Source organism: Urtica dioica, chromosome 7 (assembly GCF_054948205.1).
Source record: "Urtica dioica subsp. dioica isolate 48M chromosome 7, U.dioica_male_clone48M_v1_H2, whole genome shotgun sequence".
Lineage (NCBI taxonomy): Eukaryota > Viridiplantae > Streptophyta > Magnoliopsida > Rosales > Urticaceae > Urtica > Urtica dioica.
The window spans coordinates 47,950,619-47,966,507 of NC_142762.1; the positions used below are offsets into that span (position 1 = coordinate 47,950,619).

Consider the following 15,889-nt stretch of genomic DNA (forward strand, 5'->3'; position numbering starts at 1 on the left):
CGTGTCATTTGTTGATTGTTTCTAACTTATAATTAATTAATCCTCTGTTGCTTGTGTTTTTGGATATTATTGAGTTAAGTAAGTGGTTTGTTGGAGTTCAATTTGTCTGGACTAGGAAAAACAATACCGTGGCTCATGAATTGTGTCAATGGGCTATCTGGTCTGATTTTTCTGGTTATTGTAATTTAGGGGATTCTCCGCCCATTGTGCGGAGAGCTTTTGCCGGCGAAACCCGGAGTTTTATCGAAGCAAGAAGTACTCTTTTCTCTACCGCTTTTCTCTCCCGGGAATAACGGAGAGGTTTTAGGGATGCCTTTTTTTTTTTTTTTTTTAAATATCCTTTGTAGTGAACGACCGCTCCCCGATATTTTCTTTTCTCCGACAATGTTGTCTATAAATCAAATTATTAAATATTAAGACTTTCAATCATATGTATGGTATCTCTAAATTAATATATCAGTATAACATTAATTACTATGACGAATCTTTAGTTCTTCCCTAAATCTACAATAACAGTAAACCTTAATAACGTCAAATTCACGACATAAAACTAAATTATAAATACAACCGTTTTATAGTTTTGAACCGAAAGTTCTTATGATTTTATATATATGCTCTGTTTGGCATTGCTTATTAACCATGCTTCTGGCTTTTTCTAAAAACTAAATCATATTTAAGAGTTTGGTAAAATTAATTAATTTATTTTTAATTGAAAAATTATTTTCAATGTTTTAACTAACGAAAATGATATTAATCAACGGACGATAACGCAAATGCGTGAGAGAGGGAGTGGGACTCACATGTCTGGAGGGTTCCACTTGTATTAGAAAATCAGCGACTGCTGATCGCTGTTATATATCAGTCCTCTTTAACTAAAAAACTAAAAACTATATTAAAAAGCTTTTTGGACGTAGCTTTTGTTTTTGTCTTGTACTAGAGCCATTTTAATATATTTTTGCTTTTGCAGGATAGTTACAACTACTTTATAATAGTTTACCAAACACCTATCTGCTTTTGAAAACAACTGTTTTTTCTTATAGCAGATCTAAAAACGATTTTTTTTTAAAAGTACACTAATGCCAAACGGAACCATAAAAAATAAAATTAGTAGAGCATCATTTGTTTTTCTAACAACAATGTCTTGAGAGTTAATTTTTTGAAAATCGTCCGCCAATCAAATTAACAAATGCATGTCATTTCGAGAATCTTGAAACTCAACGGAATTTTTTAATAATAAAAACTTTGCACCATTCACGAACATTTCGTCCCTGCTCTTTGATTTCTAAAGTCGACACTCGTATTTTGATGAATTCTAACAAAAACGTGAAGACAAATGTTGGTACAAGTTCTCATCGGTTTTCGAAAATTTTGTGGTTTTCGGTGATATTCTCACATTAAACTTGGTATTGTGACGACATCAAATTTTCGCAACATTTCCCCTGGATACCGTTAATATTTGATGACTGAAAAAAAATAATTCAAAGAATGCCTAATTTCACTGTTTGATCCCTCACGCCTTGAAAGAAAATAAAAAGTGAAATTCAAGTTCGATAAATTTTCAACAATTCAGTTCCAGAGGATTGAACTAAACATTTTACAAAGGACAAAGTCATGAAATTTTGATCAAGGCTAATATACAAAATAACAAGTTCAGAGGGGGTTAATTTATAAATTTTAAAGGTAAAAAATGTGAAAATATATGAAAAATAGGCATGAAGTGCACAAAAAAAATCATTTTAAGGTTCGAGAAATTTTCAACAATTCAGTTACAAAGGACTGAATTGTGTAAGCGTAACTAAATATATTGCTTAGTTGACGTTAGTTTTTCAGTTTCACGTGAAGTCTCTGTTCCTCGATCACGCCTGTGGTTTGTACTTGTACTTGTAGTGCCTTTGCCTTATCGTAGTGTTGTAAGATGAAACAAAGCTTTTATTTCTCCATAAATAAAAAACAAAAATAAGTGGGGGCTTTGGGCTCTTATATTTGTGGTGCTGGATAATACTAATTGGGTCCACTAGTAAATAGACCTTTGTAGATATTACTCATTTTGAAAACAACTTCTGAGAATATCTATGTTGTCATTTTTCGTAGGAGAATACTTTATTTTTTTCTAAGTATAACTTGATTTTACAGGTTTTTCCTTGTCGTGTGCGGTTCAAATTAGATATTTGTGGAATTCCCTTGAGACATTTTGATGTTGTTTTAATTGGGCCAAATTAATGTGAAATACTTATGGCCCAAACTCGGGTTGATTTAGACAGAAGGACCAATCGATGTCATTCTTAAAATCTTTTCTTTCCTTCTTTCTTTTGCAACAAATTCTAACGATGGGAACAAATCTGTCTCAAGTTTTACTTATTATAGAGCAATTCATAACACAAAAGTAATCGACATATCTTGCAGGATCTTAATAATAATTATTGGAATAATGGGGAGAATTTTGATAATAAAGAGTATTTATTATCTTGTGGGTCGGTGATTTTTGGCAAAGATTTAAGTGGGGTCCACTCAACGAAATTAGATAATTCCAGCATATTATTATTTCTTGCGGAAATGGGTATAATATAGGTTAAAAGTTTGCCAAACTCGGAGCTATAAGGATTGAGAAATTGATGTTCAAAGTATGCTTAAAGAAACACATTAATTGTGTAAATACATTAATGATTTGTAGAAAGTGAAATTCAAAGTATGCTTAAAGAAACACATTAAGGGTTGGAACGGTCTTTTCTTCTCACAGGCCGGTAGAGAGGTGCTTATCAAGTCCATCCTCCAGGCTATCCCGTGCTATGTGGCCTCTTGCCTTAAGCTTCCGAAGACTCTGATCTCGGAGATCCATTCGGCCATAGCCAAGTTCTGGTGGGGGAACTGCAACGGGGCCAATAAGACGCACTGGGTTGCTTGGGAGATCCTCGTGCGGAACGAACTGGAGGGTGGCATGGGTTTTAGGGACTTGGAAAAGTTTAATCAAGCTCTAATCGCAAAGAACGTGTGGAGATTCCTCAGACGGCCTGACAGTTTAGTCGGCAAGGTCTTCAGCGAGAGTTATTACCCACACGGGGACATCTTGAGTGGACAATGCGGGTCGAATAGCTCCTTTATGTGGCGCAGTTTGGTGTGGGGGAGGGAGATCATCCTGGCCGACACGAGATGGAACATTGGGGATTGCGAGTCGGTCATGGTTATGGGAGATAAGTGGATTCCTAGACCGAGATCCTTCTCGTGGGTTGACCCCCCTCTGATCCCCCCGGATATGAGAGTTGCGGAGCTGATGAGGTTAGACGGAGATTGGGATGAACCGCTCATTCGGGCCATGTTTGGAGAAGAAGATGCCAGAGCTATTCTGAGTATCCCGTGCGGTGGCGAAGGGGTCCCTGATCGACGTCGTTGGCACTACAATGAGGATGGTGAGTACACGGTTAAGAGCGGGTATCGGGTGGCTATGGAGCCCATCTTTGGAGCCAGTTCATCCGACCAATCGCTGACAGAGGAATGGTGGAAGAAATTCTGGAAACTTAAAGTTCCTCCTAAGGTGAAGCTCTTCATTTGGCGAGTCTGCAAGGGTCGGATCCCGACTCGCACCGTTTTGGCTAAGAGGAAGGTTATCACTGATGATCGCTGCCCTATCTGTACTGGAATGGTTGAGACGGTTCACCATGCGCTCTGGGGCTGCAAGTGGAGTAGGAAGGTCTGGAAAGAGGCGGGTTTCGGCGGGATTCTCCCAGCGTTCGGGGAGGGCGAGGCTTTTGCCAACATCCTCAGGGCGGCGGACTCTCTCGAGGTGAGTTACTTTGAATTCTATATCACTATCATCTGGGAATTGTGGAACCACAGGAACAATGTCGTCTCGGGGAGGAAAGCTTGGAATCAGTCAGAGCTTGTTCAGTGGACTGGGAACTTCCTCGAAGAGTTCAGAGACGCGAACAAGACTATCGCTCGGGGAGAGGAGAAGAGGAAGACCAAGCCTAGGTGGATCCCTCCGACGCAAGGAACAATCTCGGTGACTGTGGATGCTGCGCTAGATCGGGACCAGGGAGGGTTCGGCGTGGGGTGCATTGCTCGCGACCACACCGGAAGGGTGATAGCCTCGCAAACGTTTTCCCAAGCTAGGGGGTTTTCCCCCCAGCTTGCGGAGGCGTCTGCGGTTCTCCAGGGCGTAGTTTTGGCTAGTAGCATCGGCGGGTCGAGATTGGAGCTTCATTCGGATTGCTCGGAGGTGGTCAAGGCGGTGGCCGGGGGAGAGATTCCAACGACAGAGCTCGGGACGATTTTGCATCACATCAAGAGAGAGGTAAGTAATTTGATTGAGTTTAAAATTATGTATATTCCTCGCCTCTGTAATATCGCGGCACACAATTTAGCCCATTTTGCTGTTACTCAAAGCTCGAACGCGAGATGGATGGGGCTTGTCCCTCCATGCTCGGAAGAGGCTATTAGAGCCGATGATAAAGAGATTCAATCCCACTTGTCGGGATAGGTTTTTTCGTGTTTGGTTTGTTGTGTTGGTTGCGTGGTTGTGTTTTTGTTCCTCATCTCTTGTAACCACGGTTTTCCTCCGCCATACGTGAGGGTTTTTATGATATCTCCGTGGCACCGCCCACGTTCCTCAAAAAAAAAAAAAAAAAGTGAAATTCAATAGTTTCACATGAGGTGAAAATGGACAAATGAGTAAACTTATATATGTAATTTGTGACAAAAGGTTTGAGTTTTCAAGGTTGACCCAATTTTAGACAAATTATTATTATTGTGAACTAATAATTTAGTATCAGGCCCACAAATTTATGCTATTTATAGCATGGAAATATAGTTATAGTAGTAAGCAATTTCCATTTTAGTAGTAGTAATCTATATTTCAGAACAATTAATTATCCTACACCAAGAGCTAAGTAAGAGGTTGATTAGATCATGTATTTGCTTCGCCACCAACTGAGTAAGAACTCCATTTCTGACCGAATTCAATAATTATTGGTTAATTTGCGAGCAAAGCCATGTGATAGTCAATGTAAAACTACATAAATTCAAGACCGCACTATGTAGTTAATTTAATTTAGACACATGAAGTCATTAAATAGCCAACTATACAAGGAAAAAAAAAAAAAAAAAAAAAAAAAAAAACTCCTCACAAAATTATTTTAACTGCATTGCAAATTCACGTTTGGCAACAATAATAAAGACCAAGCAACAAAAACTAGTGACTATAGCTAGCATTGTTTTCCACTAGAGAGGAAAACCAGACAATAATAGAACAATGGAGTCCAAAAAAATTATTAAATTAATTCCGAAAGCCAAATTGATCACGAGGGTGGCTATAGCTATGTTCATAAATAAAATTATTAAAAAAAAAAAGGATAAGAATGGCCTCATTTAATTTTAAATCAAATTTGGCTTGTGAGTTGTGACCGTTGTTGATATTTTTGTTGTATCTTTGATATATATTAATAAAAATCAGGCATATGATACGACTTTGGACTTAATAATTTATAAATATTGTAGGATTTTCAGTTGGGATTAATTATTATGAACTGAGCTATGACTATGAGCTATGGGATGTGTTGTTGGATCAATGCTTGTAGTTGGAGAGAAAATATGAAAACAAAAGTGGTCAGAGAGACTCAAAGGCTTTCCACGTAACTCACAATCTCAAACATATCTACCCCACAACACCAACACTCTGCAATGTCTTGTCCAAATATTTCTTACTCTTATTATTGACATTTTTTTATTTATTTATAAGTTTCAAAGAGTTTTCATATAATCTAAAGCCAAATGCATAATAATAAAAATCAATAAAGTCAATAATAACAACTACGACAAATTCCCTTTAATGATTGCGTTGGCAATATTGATATTAGTAATATTAATACATCGTCCATGCATGCATGCATGGGGTTATTATTAATATTACATTATAAACATGATTAGTGCAAATTAAATACGTACTTTTTGTGTTAATACTCGACGCTGGAAAACTCGTAATCATGTTATACATTATGCTCTAATCTTTCTCTAAAATGACCAAGCTTTGTCTTTTTGGTTAAACGTATGTTTAAGGACCAAATTACTAAAGCTGACGCACTTTTTCAACGGGAAAATGAGAATGGAACAAGTCCCATATATAGGACTTTTAAGCTTTTTTTATTTAGTTATATATTATAATTCCAAACCAGTTAGTAGTCAGGAAGGAGACATTTTCATGCCGGTATTCAATTGTGTTTTTTTTCGTCTTCTTTGTTTTCTTCTTTTTCATGCTTTATTATCATAATGTGACATTAGAGCTACCTGATTATGATGCTCACATGTTTATTGTCGATGCTCTTTGAAGATAATGATATTCCTTATCGCTTCTGTTATCTTGTTTATGAACTTCATTTATATTTTTATACTAACTAAAGAAGAATGTGACTACCCTATATATTTTTATAATTTAATAATGCAAATTGATTGAATTATTCTTGACATGAATAATCACAAAGCAAAAGCTTTGAAAAGACATGAGAGACCGTAAATATGGTTGGTAAAATATGAAATAATTGAACTGACCATATAGTAATTATAGTACCGTACATGTTCTACTTATTAGAGGAGCTAGTAAGTAAAATAATAATGTCTCTTTTCCGTGATTGTAGTTGTACTATCAGGCATGTGAAGTTTTGCCATATTTTTCAACTCAGTGTAGGACCACTCTAATAAGTTTTCCATGTTACTCTGTGAATTTCTCTTCTTCTGGGTTATGTTTGTATATTCCACAAAAAAAAAAAAAAAAAAAAAAAAAAACTATCCGTGAATGTAGAGACAAGTAAATTAATTACTCGTTGACTGGACCGCTTTTAAAAATTTACTTCCATTTTAAAATAGAAACAAAAAGTATATATATCTTGTCCCTTAACAATTATATTTTGCTCGATACTAGGTGGAATATACAATAATTCATAGCTTTTGGCGAGATAGTTAATACATTGATATAAGATGTGAGATCAGCATATTGACAGTGACACATCTTAGAGATTTTCAAGAGATTTGTTATGCGATACATTTACTTAAAGTTTAAGTTTCAGTTAGCGTAACTAATTATTTTTATCTTCTTACTTCCCGTGATTTTTGGTGTAGTTTGGAAATTCTGCTTCAAGTTCGAACCTGATTCAGCGAATACGTTAATCATTAGAAAATATATAATAGTATTTATCTTGTAAATGGCTTCTCGAAAGACGGAGATAATGTCCAAGTCTAAGCCCACTTGCCATGTTCTTTACTTAATATTATTTTCTTTCTCACTTCATTTTTTCAGTTGTTCAGCTTCATTTGCACGGTTAATTGATTAAATACAAAAACAAAAACAAAAAAATGTCAAGCAAGCGAGAGAGATAACAAACTATAAAGTAATCCGGGTCAAATATATGTAATCTCGAAAAATATTTTGTCCGCTCGATCTATATGATTTCGATTGAAGAAAATTCGTGACAAGAAAATAAATATTTGAACTTGGTCAATGACGCAGAAAAGTCAAACATCCAGCGGCCAAGATGAACTGTCTAGCCCTATGGCATTGGGATTAAGACCTTTTGAGGGTTCACATTCTAAAATTACCACTAGAATAGTTGAATTACCCGGTCCATGACATGAGGCGTGATTTTTATTATTTTTTTTATTTTAATATGAGACGTGGTATTAGATAAAATGTGCATAAAACAATTTTCCATAATTATCAATTAGTTTTTTTTGAGAAATTTTTTTGATAAATTTATATCAAAGTTCGTGTTTTAATTTTGGGTTATTAAGTTATATAGCCACACGGTTATAATGAATTGAGATATAACCTACCTTCGATTAATTTCTTGTAAATAACCAAGTTAACTTATTAACAGATTAATAAAAGACTTATTTAACTCAGCCAAACACGTAAAAAAAATAGTTAATAGACTGCCACGTATATAAGTTGGCTATTTACAAAGCATTTACCAAATGTTGTTTAATTTATAATTCCTATTATTTAGGTGACTTACGTAGTCAATTTTTTGTTTAATTTTTCTTATTTTTCTTAAAAGAAAAAGTAAACAAAGAATTTAGGGGAATTTAATGTTCAAGTTGGCAAATAAGAAAGTGGATCTGAAATCTGGACCTTTCAAATTGGTGGGCTAGGAATGTAGAAGTAAGGCCCAATATAAACGATTTACCGTATTTAATTGGTATGCAATATAGTTGCCACGTCGCTGTAATTTGAAACTGACCAGTCAGATGATAGATGTTTTGTTTCATTTTAACCCTTTATTATTAATAAAATAGTTGTATAATAATTAATAATTAAATTTACCGTTCTTAGTTGTAACTCCAAAATATTTATGCATAATACCATATACACAACGACTACGACTAGTCCCATCAGCTCCTATACGTATATAAAATCAGTTGAATCTTACACTTATCTTTAGCCCTAATTACCTTATTTACCTAACTAACTTTTGTTGATCCGCTTTTAAATCAACAATCCATGATTTACAAAACAAGAAGAATTTTTTATATGTATCAACTTGATATTTAAAAAAAATTAAAATTTAAAAAATTATGTCTACCTAACTGTTTCACATTAATGAACCGAAAGCTATGGATACTCTTTTACGTGTTACGTCCGATGATAATGAAAATTCAAAAATTAGTATTGAAAGACTTGCATAAATATACGACGAGCTTATATATATACACATATTGATAATAATGTCATCGAGTACGTTTAGGCCACGAGCCCGCACAGTTTTCATGGAATATTAATATATTTGTAAAGTAATTTCGAATGTCCTTTTTTAATAAATAAATTCTTAGCAAGATTCACCCCGGGACAGCGAAATCGACGACGACCTTTTTTTCGAGAAATTAAGGGTACAATTGTCAAAATAAATAACCAAAAAAACGTAGTTGGAGTTGAAATCGACAACGTGCTTAGATAGATCTAAACAATTTAAAACCCCATATTTTCAAAGGGTTCAAGAAAACAAAAGAACTATTTGTTTCATTTATTTATTTATTGTACCGATGACAGAGCAAGAACATTCGGCGGTGTAAGTTTATTTTATTTTATTTTTTATTTTTTGGAATCATTTCTCCTCAACAGTTTTAACGGCCAAAATCTGTAGCACAGTGCTTAAAAAAAATCGAAACAGAGAACAGAAGGTCAGAACTCAGAAGTTTAAAAATAAAAAGTGCAACAAAATAATAATAATAAAAAAACTAATAATAAGAACATGGGGTAGTGAAAACCCCAAAATAACCTTCGTTCTTTCATTCATAATATCAGTGAACAAGGCAAATTGATTTTTTTTTCTTCTCTCACAGGGTTCAAACCCTAGTACGGCCTAACACCACCACCGTGAGGAAAATTACAGACTCTTCCTTATATGCAAATCTTTTTTTTTCTTTTTTTCTTTTTTTTTTCTTTTTTTCGTTTTTTTTCTTTTGGGGATAAAAGGTCAGAGTTAAAAACACACATAACCAAAGAACCCAAAAGAAAACGAAGGAAAAAAAAGAGGGAAAATGTAAAACAGAGAGAAGCAAATTATAGCAGCTTCTTCTTCTTTCGTAACCCATTTTCTCTCTCTCTCTCTCTCTCTAACCTACTGAAGAAGAAAAAAAAAACGACGCGTCGTTTGACGGAAGGTTCTTCATCTGAGCATGGAAGTTAGGGAGAGAAAGGCATTCTCGTCGCAGGGGATAGTGAGACCCATATCGTGGTCGAATCCGAACTCTTCCTCGGCTTGTTGGAGAAGATTCTGAAACTCCGGCCGAGAAAGGAACGAGATCGGAACGATGAATCGGCTCCGATTCTCTCCGACGTAGACCACGAAGTGTCCCTTAGGGACGTCCAATGGGAGGCCTTGCTCGTCGTAGTGTTGCTGTTTCTTTCCGAGGCTCGAACACCGCTTCAAGATCTGCTTCAGAACCGCCGTCTGTGGAAGCCTCGTCGACGATGATTTTCTGATCGCCATTTTTAGGTCGGAAAAAGGAAAGAGAGATTTTCTAGGTTTCGTTGTGGTTTTGGGCCTTTTGGCTCTTGAGAGAGATCAGAGAGAGTTGGTTGGTTGAGTTTGAGAGAGTGGGTTTGGGAATGAGGTATTTATTGTTGAGGTTTTTGAGGGGTTAGAGAGAGAAAAAGAGGGAAGGGTGTTTTGGGAAATAAGGGTAGAGAGAGAAGGAGAGACCATTGGGGTTACCACCAAATGTTGCCGTCCCAAAGGACAACTTGGTCCCTCTTTATCTCCCTATCTCTTTCATGTACCTTCTACGGTTTTTTGTGCTTACATCTCTTTTTTTTTTTTTTATTATTATTATTTTTATTGTTTTTTCAGTCCCTGTACTGAACAGCTTTTACAAACGATGCACCAAGTTCCCATGTCCTCTTTTTCAACCTGATTTTTTTACCTTTCGTTTGAGTCATTTTTTTTTTATAGGGTTTTTTACAGTTGATTTTATGAACATATGAAAACGTCGTTGTTACCGTTTAACCGTTATTTGATAGATTACCATTAAACTGAATTTGTCTCGTATTGGGATTGTAAATCTCCCTTTTAATATTTTTCATTAAATTACATATCTAAGTACAAATGACTAATATTGTCGTCAAAGCAGTGCAAATTACAAAATACTTTTTTGAATTTCTAACCCGTAGAATTCTGTTTCTCGTATTATTAGACCGTGCAGAAGTAGGAAAATATCATATTTTGAAACGTCGTGCCAAAATTTGTGTTATGTAAGAATCATACGAACAATAGAACGGAACTGATACCCTTATTTGATCGCATTTAATATTTCTTTTAATTTTTTTTTACTTGTTATGTAAGTTTATTTTTTATCTGTTACGTAAATTATTTAAGTGGTTAACCCGCAAAATAGAGGATGCCGTCAATGGTACAATTTTAATCTCGACTATTTGTAGTGAAGAACGGGTCAATTTAGATTTATTGAGATCAACCTCATAATTTCGTAATAAGATTATATCCAATTCCGAAATAATGAATTCAATTACGTAAGAAAAATAGGCTAAAAGATTACTCAACGTCATTTATTAAATGATTGTGGCAGATGAACAATCACACGAGCTCAAGTAAACATAAAAAAAAGAAGTAAAAGCGATGTAGGTTGTAAGCCACGTGGCTAGATAGGTTCCTCGATCTTGTATTTATAGCTGGAGGGAGCAGTTGGCGAGCACCAAACTTCTAGGGATACGCCGTGAGTCGGATCCGGATCTCGTCATCATCCATTGGGACCCCTGTCACTCCAAAACAAGCGAGCTGGTCCACCTCGAAGATCAGCTCGCGAATGCGGATATCAAGCTGACTAAATTTGAATACTCAGCCCAGCTCTTCTAGCGGATTGGTCTCGTGGGTCTGGACCAAATTTCGATTAATTTGGCTCCAAACGTTTGAGTATTAGTGGAGAACGAAGTCCAACATCAATAACCATAAAAGATAGTTTGTCACTCAACTTAAGTCATTATGGTGTAGAGATATATTTTTTTAATTAATAAAAGTAGTTTGTCAATCTATCCTAAACTATTCTAGTAGGGTTTTACTTTTATTTATATAAAAAAAAAAATTAAAATAAATCCTTATATATGGCAATACCATTGTTAATGTAGACTTGGAACACCTTAATTATATAAATGTATTTGATATATCAAGTCAAATTATGTAGAATTGGAACGCCTTAATTATATAAATGTATTTGATATATCAAGTCAAATTGGACACATCAATAAATTTGATTAAAATGGTCATCGGATTCAGACGTCGTGTGTAAAATTTTGATGGTGTAATGATAAAATATTAATAATAATAATAATACTAGTCTACACAAGCTGTCAAGCAGAACATCAATTATCAATATAGTTAATAGACGAATCTGGTGAATCAATACTAACATACCATGAAAATAAACTCAAACACCCATATACATATATCTAACAATAATTTCGTATATATTTTACAAGAGAATTGTTTTATCTGCATAGACACAAAGTAACAAGAATACAATATAAAACACGATCACAATAATAAACGATGAAGCCAAAGTTTCGAAACAGCTATGGTATAAAATTATTAGTAAAAATAGTCTCTAGCGATATATAATATAAAATTCAAGTTATCTATTGTATTTTTCTCGATTATATAAAGTGAAAAATTTCATGAGTATTTGTTGATATGAGTAACAACACGTGTTTAAATTAATGATATCTCTATATTTAAATTAATTTCAGTTTTGGCACGTTACCCTCTAACTATATTGATACTAATTTAAATAATAAATTACAATTTATGGTAATAAATTCCTGGCTATATTCATATTAGTAATTTACTATATATCCACTGATCACATGCACAATCAATGATGACTACTAAATACTACTACACTAACACATTTTGGCATCCTTGTTGTCTGTTCACTATATGGTTGACATGTTCGATCTGACTCACAGTGTTATACTGAAATAGTGTTTCGTTTTTTATATATAGGTCTCGTAAAAGAATTGCATATATACGTACCACGGATCAAATTTCATAGAGAGATTGAGGCTTGACTCGTGAAATATATATTTTCTTCAGTCACTCGTAAATTCATTGAATTAAAATATTAAATAATGGACCGGATGCTATTTCCTTAAAGATTGTTGATGTATGTATGATGTATCCATACCGGCAAAAATTTGCTAATTTGTAATAATTTTATGTGATCAAATTCTTCAATTTTAGTTATTAATTAAGTTATGATGATATGTCAAAATTTTGTAATTTGTAAAAAAATATATGAATAATAACTAACGTTCAATATTGTAATCATAGTGACATAGCACAAATATATCGAAAGATCAAGTGTCTACTATATAGCTTAAAAATGTATATAGGCATAAACATAATGAATTAATTAACTTTTCATAGTGACATAGTCACATAGCACAAATTTAGAGAGAGAGAGAGAGAGAGAGAGAGAGAGAGAGAGAGAGAGAGAGAGAGAGAGAGAGAGAGAGAGTGGCAGTTTTGATGTAAAATGTCATGAAACTCAAAAAAGGGTCAAAACAGAGAGACTCAAAGAGTAAAGAGATAAACTCAAAGAAATCTAGTCCGACCGTACTTGTGGTTCGTGATGAACCCAAAGAGTAAGACCATATGCATTGTCTCTAATTACTCTCCACTCTCCAGGTTGAGGCTAGGTCGGACTAGAACCTCTTAAAAAAATAACATATTCTTAAATAATTATCTTTTAACTAAACAATTATCTTGTTAACCAAAATAATAATACTTTTTTTTTTTTGAGAATTGCACAAAGCTTTCATTAAAAAACGGGTAGAATACCCATCGATACAGACGAATAACATCTTAGACACGATACAGACTTAGATCGGAATGAATCTAACACTAAGTACAGGTGTTCGCTCATATTGTGCGTACTTCCAACAGAATGAAGAATAAAGAACACACTCAAAATCGAGCACACATTTGGCTCTTTCGATAAACCCATAATGGTTGATGGAAAGATCCAAATGACCGCGGTCCGATGACCATTAAGAAGATGACTCTTCAACCTGCATAGACACGAATCTAACAGGAGATCCACGCTGGGATGGTGAAGGACGGCTATTCCGCCTCCAAGAAAACAAAACAAACATATTACCAAAACCAAGTCTTAAAAAAACAGTAAATTAAACAACCAGAAAACAAATGGAAACTTAGGTATCTCGTGACGACTCGCTCAGAACCACCGACGCCAAAAGCATTCCCCGGTGGGTGAGCACGAGTCTGTCCCGTAACTCCGAGAGAGAACCCGACTGACCACCGCCTGAGACCGCGACCGCCCGAGCGCTCCTCGACGCGCAACCACTGAAGCCCACCCAGAACAGAGAACACGGCGCTTCCGAGCTTCGTCAAGGTAAGACACCACCGGATCTGAGTCACGACTGCGCGTGAACGGCGCTGGCGCAACGCCCTCTCCTCCCGGATCTGAGTCGTGACCGACCTGAGACCGCGACCGACCGCGACCACCGCCTGACCGACCTGACCCCGCGACCACCGCCTGAGACCGACCTGAGACCGCGACCACCGCCTGAGACCGCGACCACCGCCTGAGACCGCGACCGACCTGAGCCCGCGACCACCGCCTGAGACCGCGCCCGCCCGAGAGCTCCCCGACGCGCGACCACTGAAGCCCTCCCAGAACAGAGCACGGCGCTGGCGCTTGGACTTGAGACACCACCGGATCTGAGTCGCGACTGCGCGCGAGCCCCGCCCTCCCCCCCGGATCTGAGTCGCGTTAACGACGACCGTGACCCAAGGGGGTAGGCGGCGGCGATCAACTAGGTTTTCTCTGATACGAGTGTTTTAGAGAGAGAGAGGCTTTTTACCAAAATAATAATACTTAAAGCGATGAAAAAGCTTTTCTAAATTTATATTCTTTAATGTATTTTTTATTTCTAAAAACATTATAAGCATATAAATGGGAGGGAAAGTGGAGATTATAAAGGGCTAATTAGCTATTATTTTCTGTGAATAATTTTCAATTATTTTTTATACGATAACTGTTATATAATCTATGCAGATATACACAGACATGAGAGTCGGACAAATATGAGAATCTATTATATATGTTACCACACAAACACACAGCATAATTAAATAAATATGAGCAATGCATCCGGCGGGATTCAATCTCGTGTCATACTCATAGGAGAAGAAGTGGTATTATCACTTACCCAAACAAACTTGAGTTATAATCAATACGTTTTTTTAAGGACAATTTTCTTGTCAGTTGGGATTGAACACACGACCTCCACTTTAAAGATAATATGAAATTATCAATTAGGTTATTTTAAGTACCACTATAATCTATACGTTTTAAAATGGCTAATTAGTTAGACGATCTATATATTATTGTTATTCAAAAGATATTATAATTATTATTTATATACAATTGAAATATTAAATGCTACTGTGTATTTATTAGTATAGGAAGTGTGAACAACCAGTAATGAACTAGTGTCGGAGAACCAAGTTCGAATCAAATTTGATCGCGAAATGGATTTATACCATGCATATGGATGTACTCTTATTAATTGCAACGTTAGAAAAAGCACAAATTTCTAGTTATATTTTTCATTAATATATTTATATATTAAAAAAAAGTGTTCCCTAATTTTGGATTATATTTCAAATTGCAATTGCTCGATCTGCTTATTTTCCAGCTTTGGAAGAACCCCACTTGACCAGAACTTCTCATACCTGCTCTTTCTTTCACCGAAATGGTTGGCTCATCATCTTCCTTATATTTCACTTTCACCATACAACATCTTCATAGATTCACTTATCAATACACTGTTCACGTTTTCTTAGTATGGACATATAAATATATAATTGTTGCTTTTTTAAATCCTTTCTAATGTTAAGATTATGATGTTTTCCTAAAACAATATTAACTTTAGTGACAATTTATGATCATGACTACATTTTAATTGCCACGCCTATCTGCGTCTAAAATATATATCTTTAGTCATAAACAACTTTCTATATATCGGTTGACACTTAACCATACGATTTACAGTCACTGTTAGTACGTATTCACGTATAATTTTAATTATAACGACATCTAAAAAAACAAGACCATGTACAAGAACGTTAGGTTAATAGAAGTTACCTTCAAGGCTTCAATAGTGCATGTTCATATTTAATACACGTTTTTCAAAATAAAGCATCAGATCAATTTCTTATAAATATACATAATTATATTAGGGCAATGATCTTTTAAAAAAAACAATAAAATATATTAGGGCAATGAAAGAAAAAAAATATCCATTTGATTACCCACAAAGCCACGTGGAGGTCGGTTATACAATATTAGTGTAAACTAGTTAAATACCATA

At 35.3% G+C, this 15,889-nt stretch overlaps 1 pseudogene; it reads right to left on the reverse strand.

The window, feature by feature from the left end:
• Positions 1-9,225: 9,225 nt before the first annotated feature.
• LOC149392434 (auxin-responsive protein SAUR50 pseudogene) lies at positions 9,226-10,094 on the reverse strand (annotated as a pseudogene).
• Positions 10,095-15,889: the final 5,795 nt, after the last annotated feature.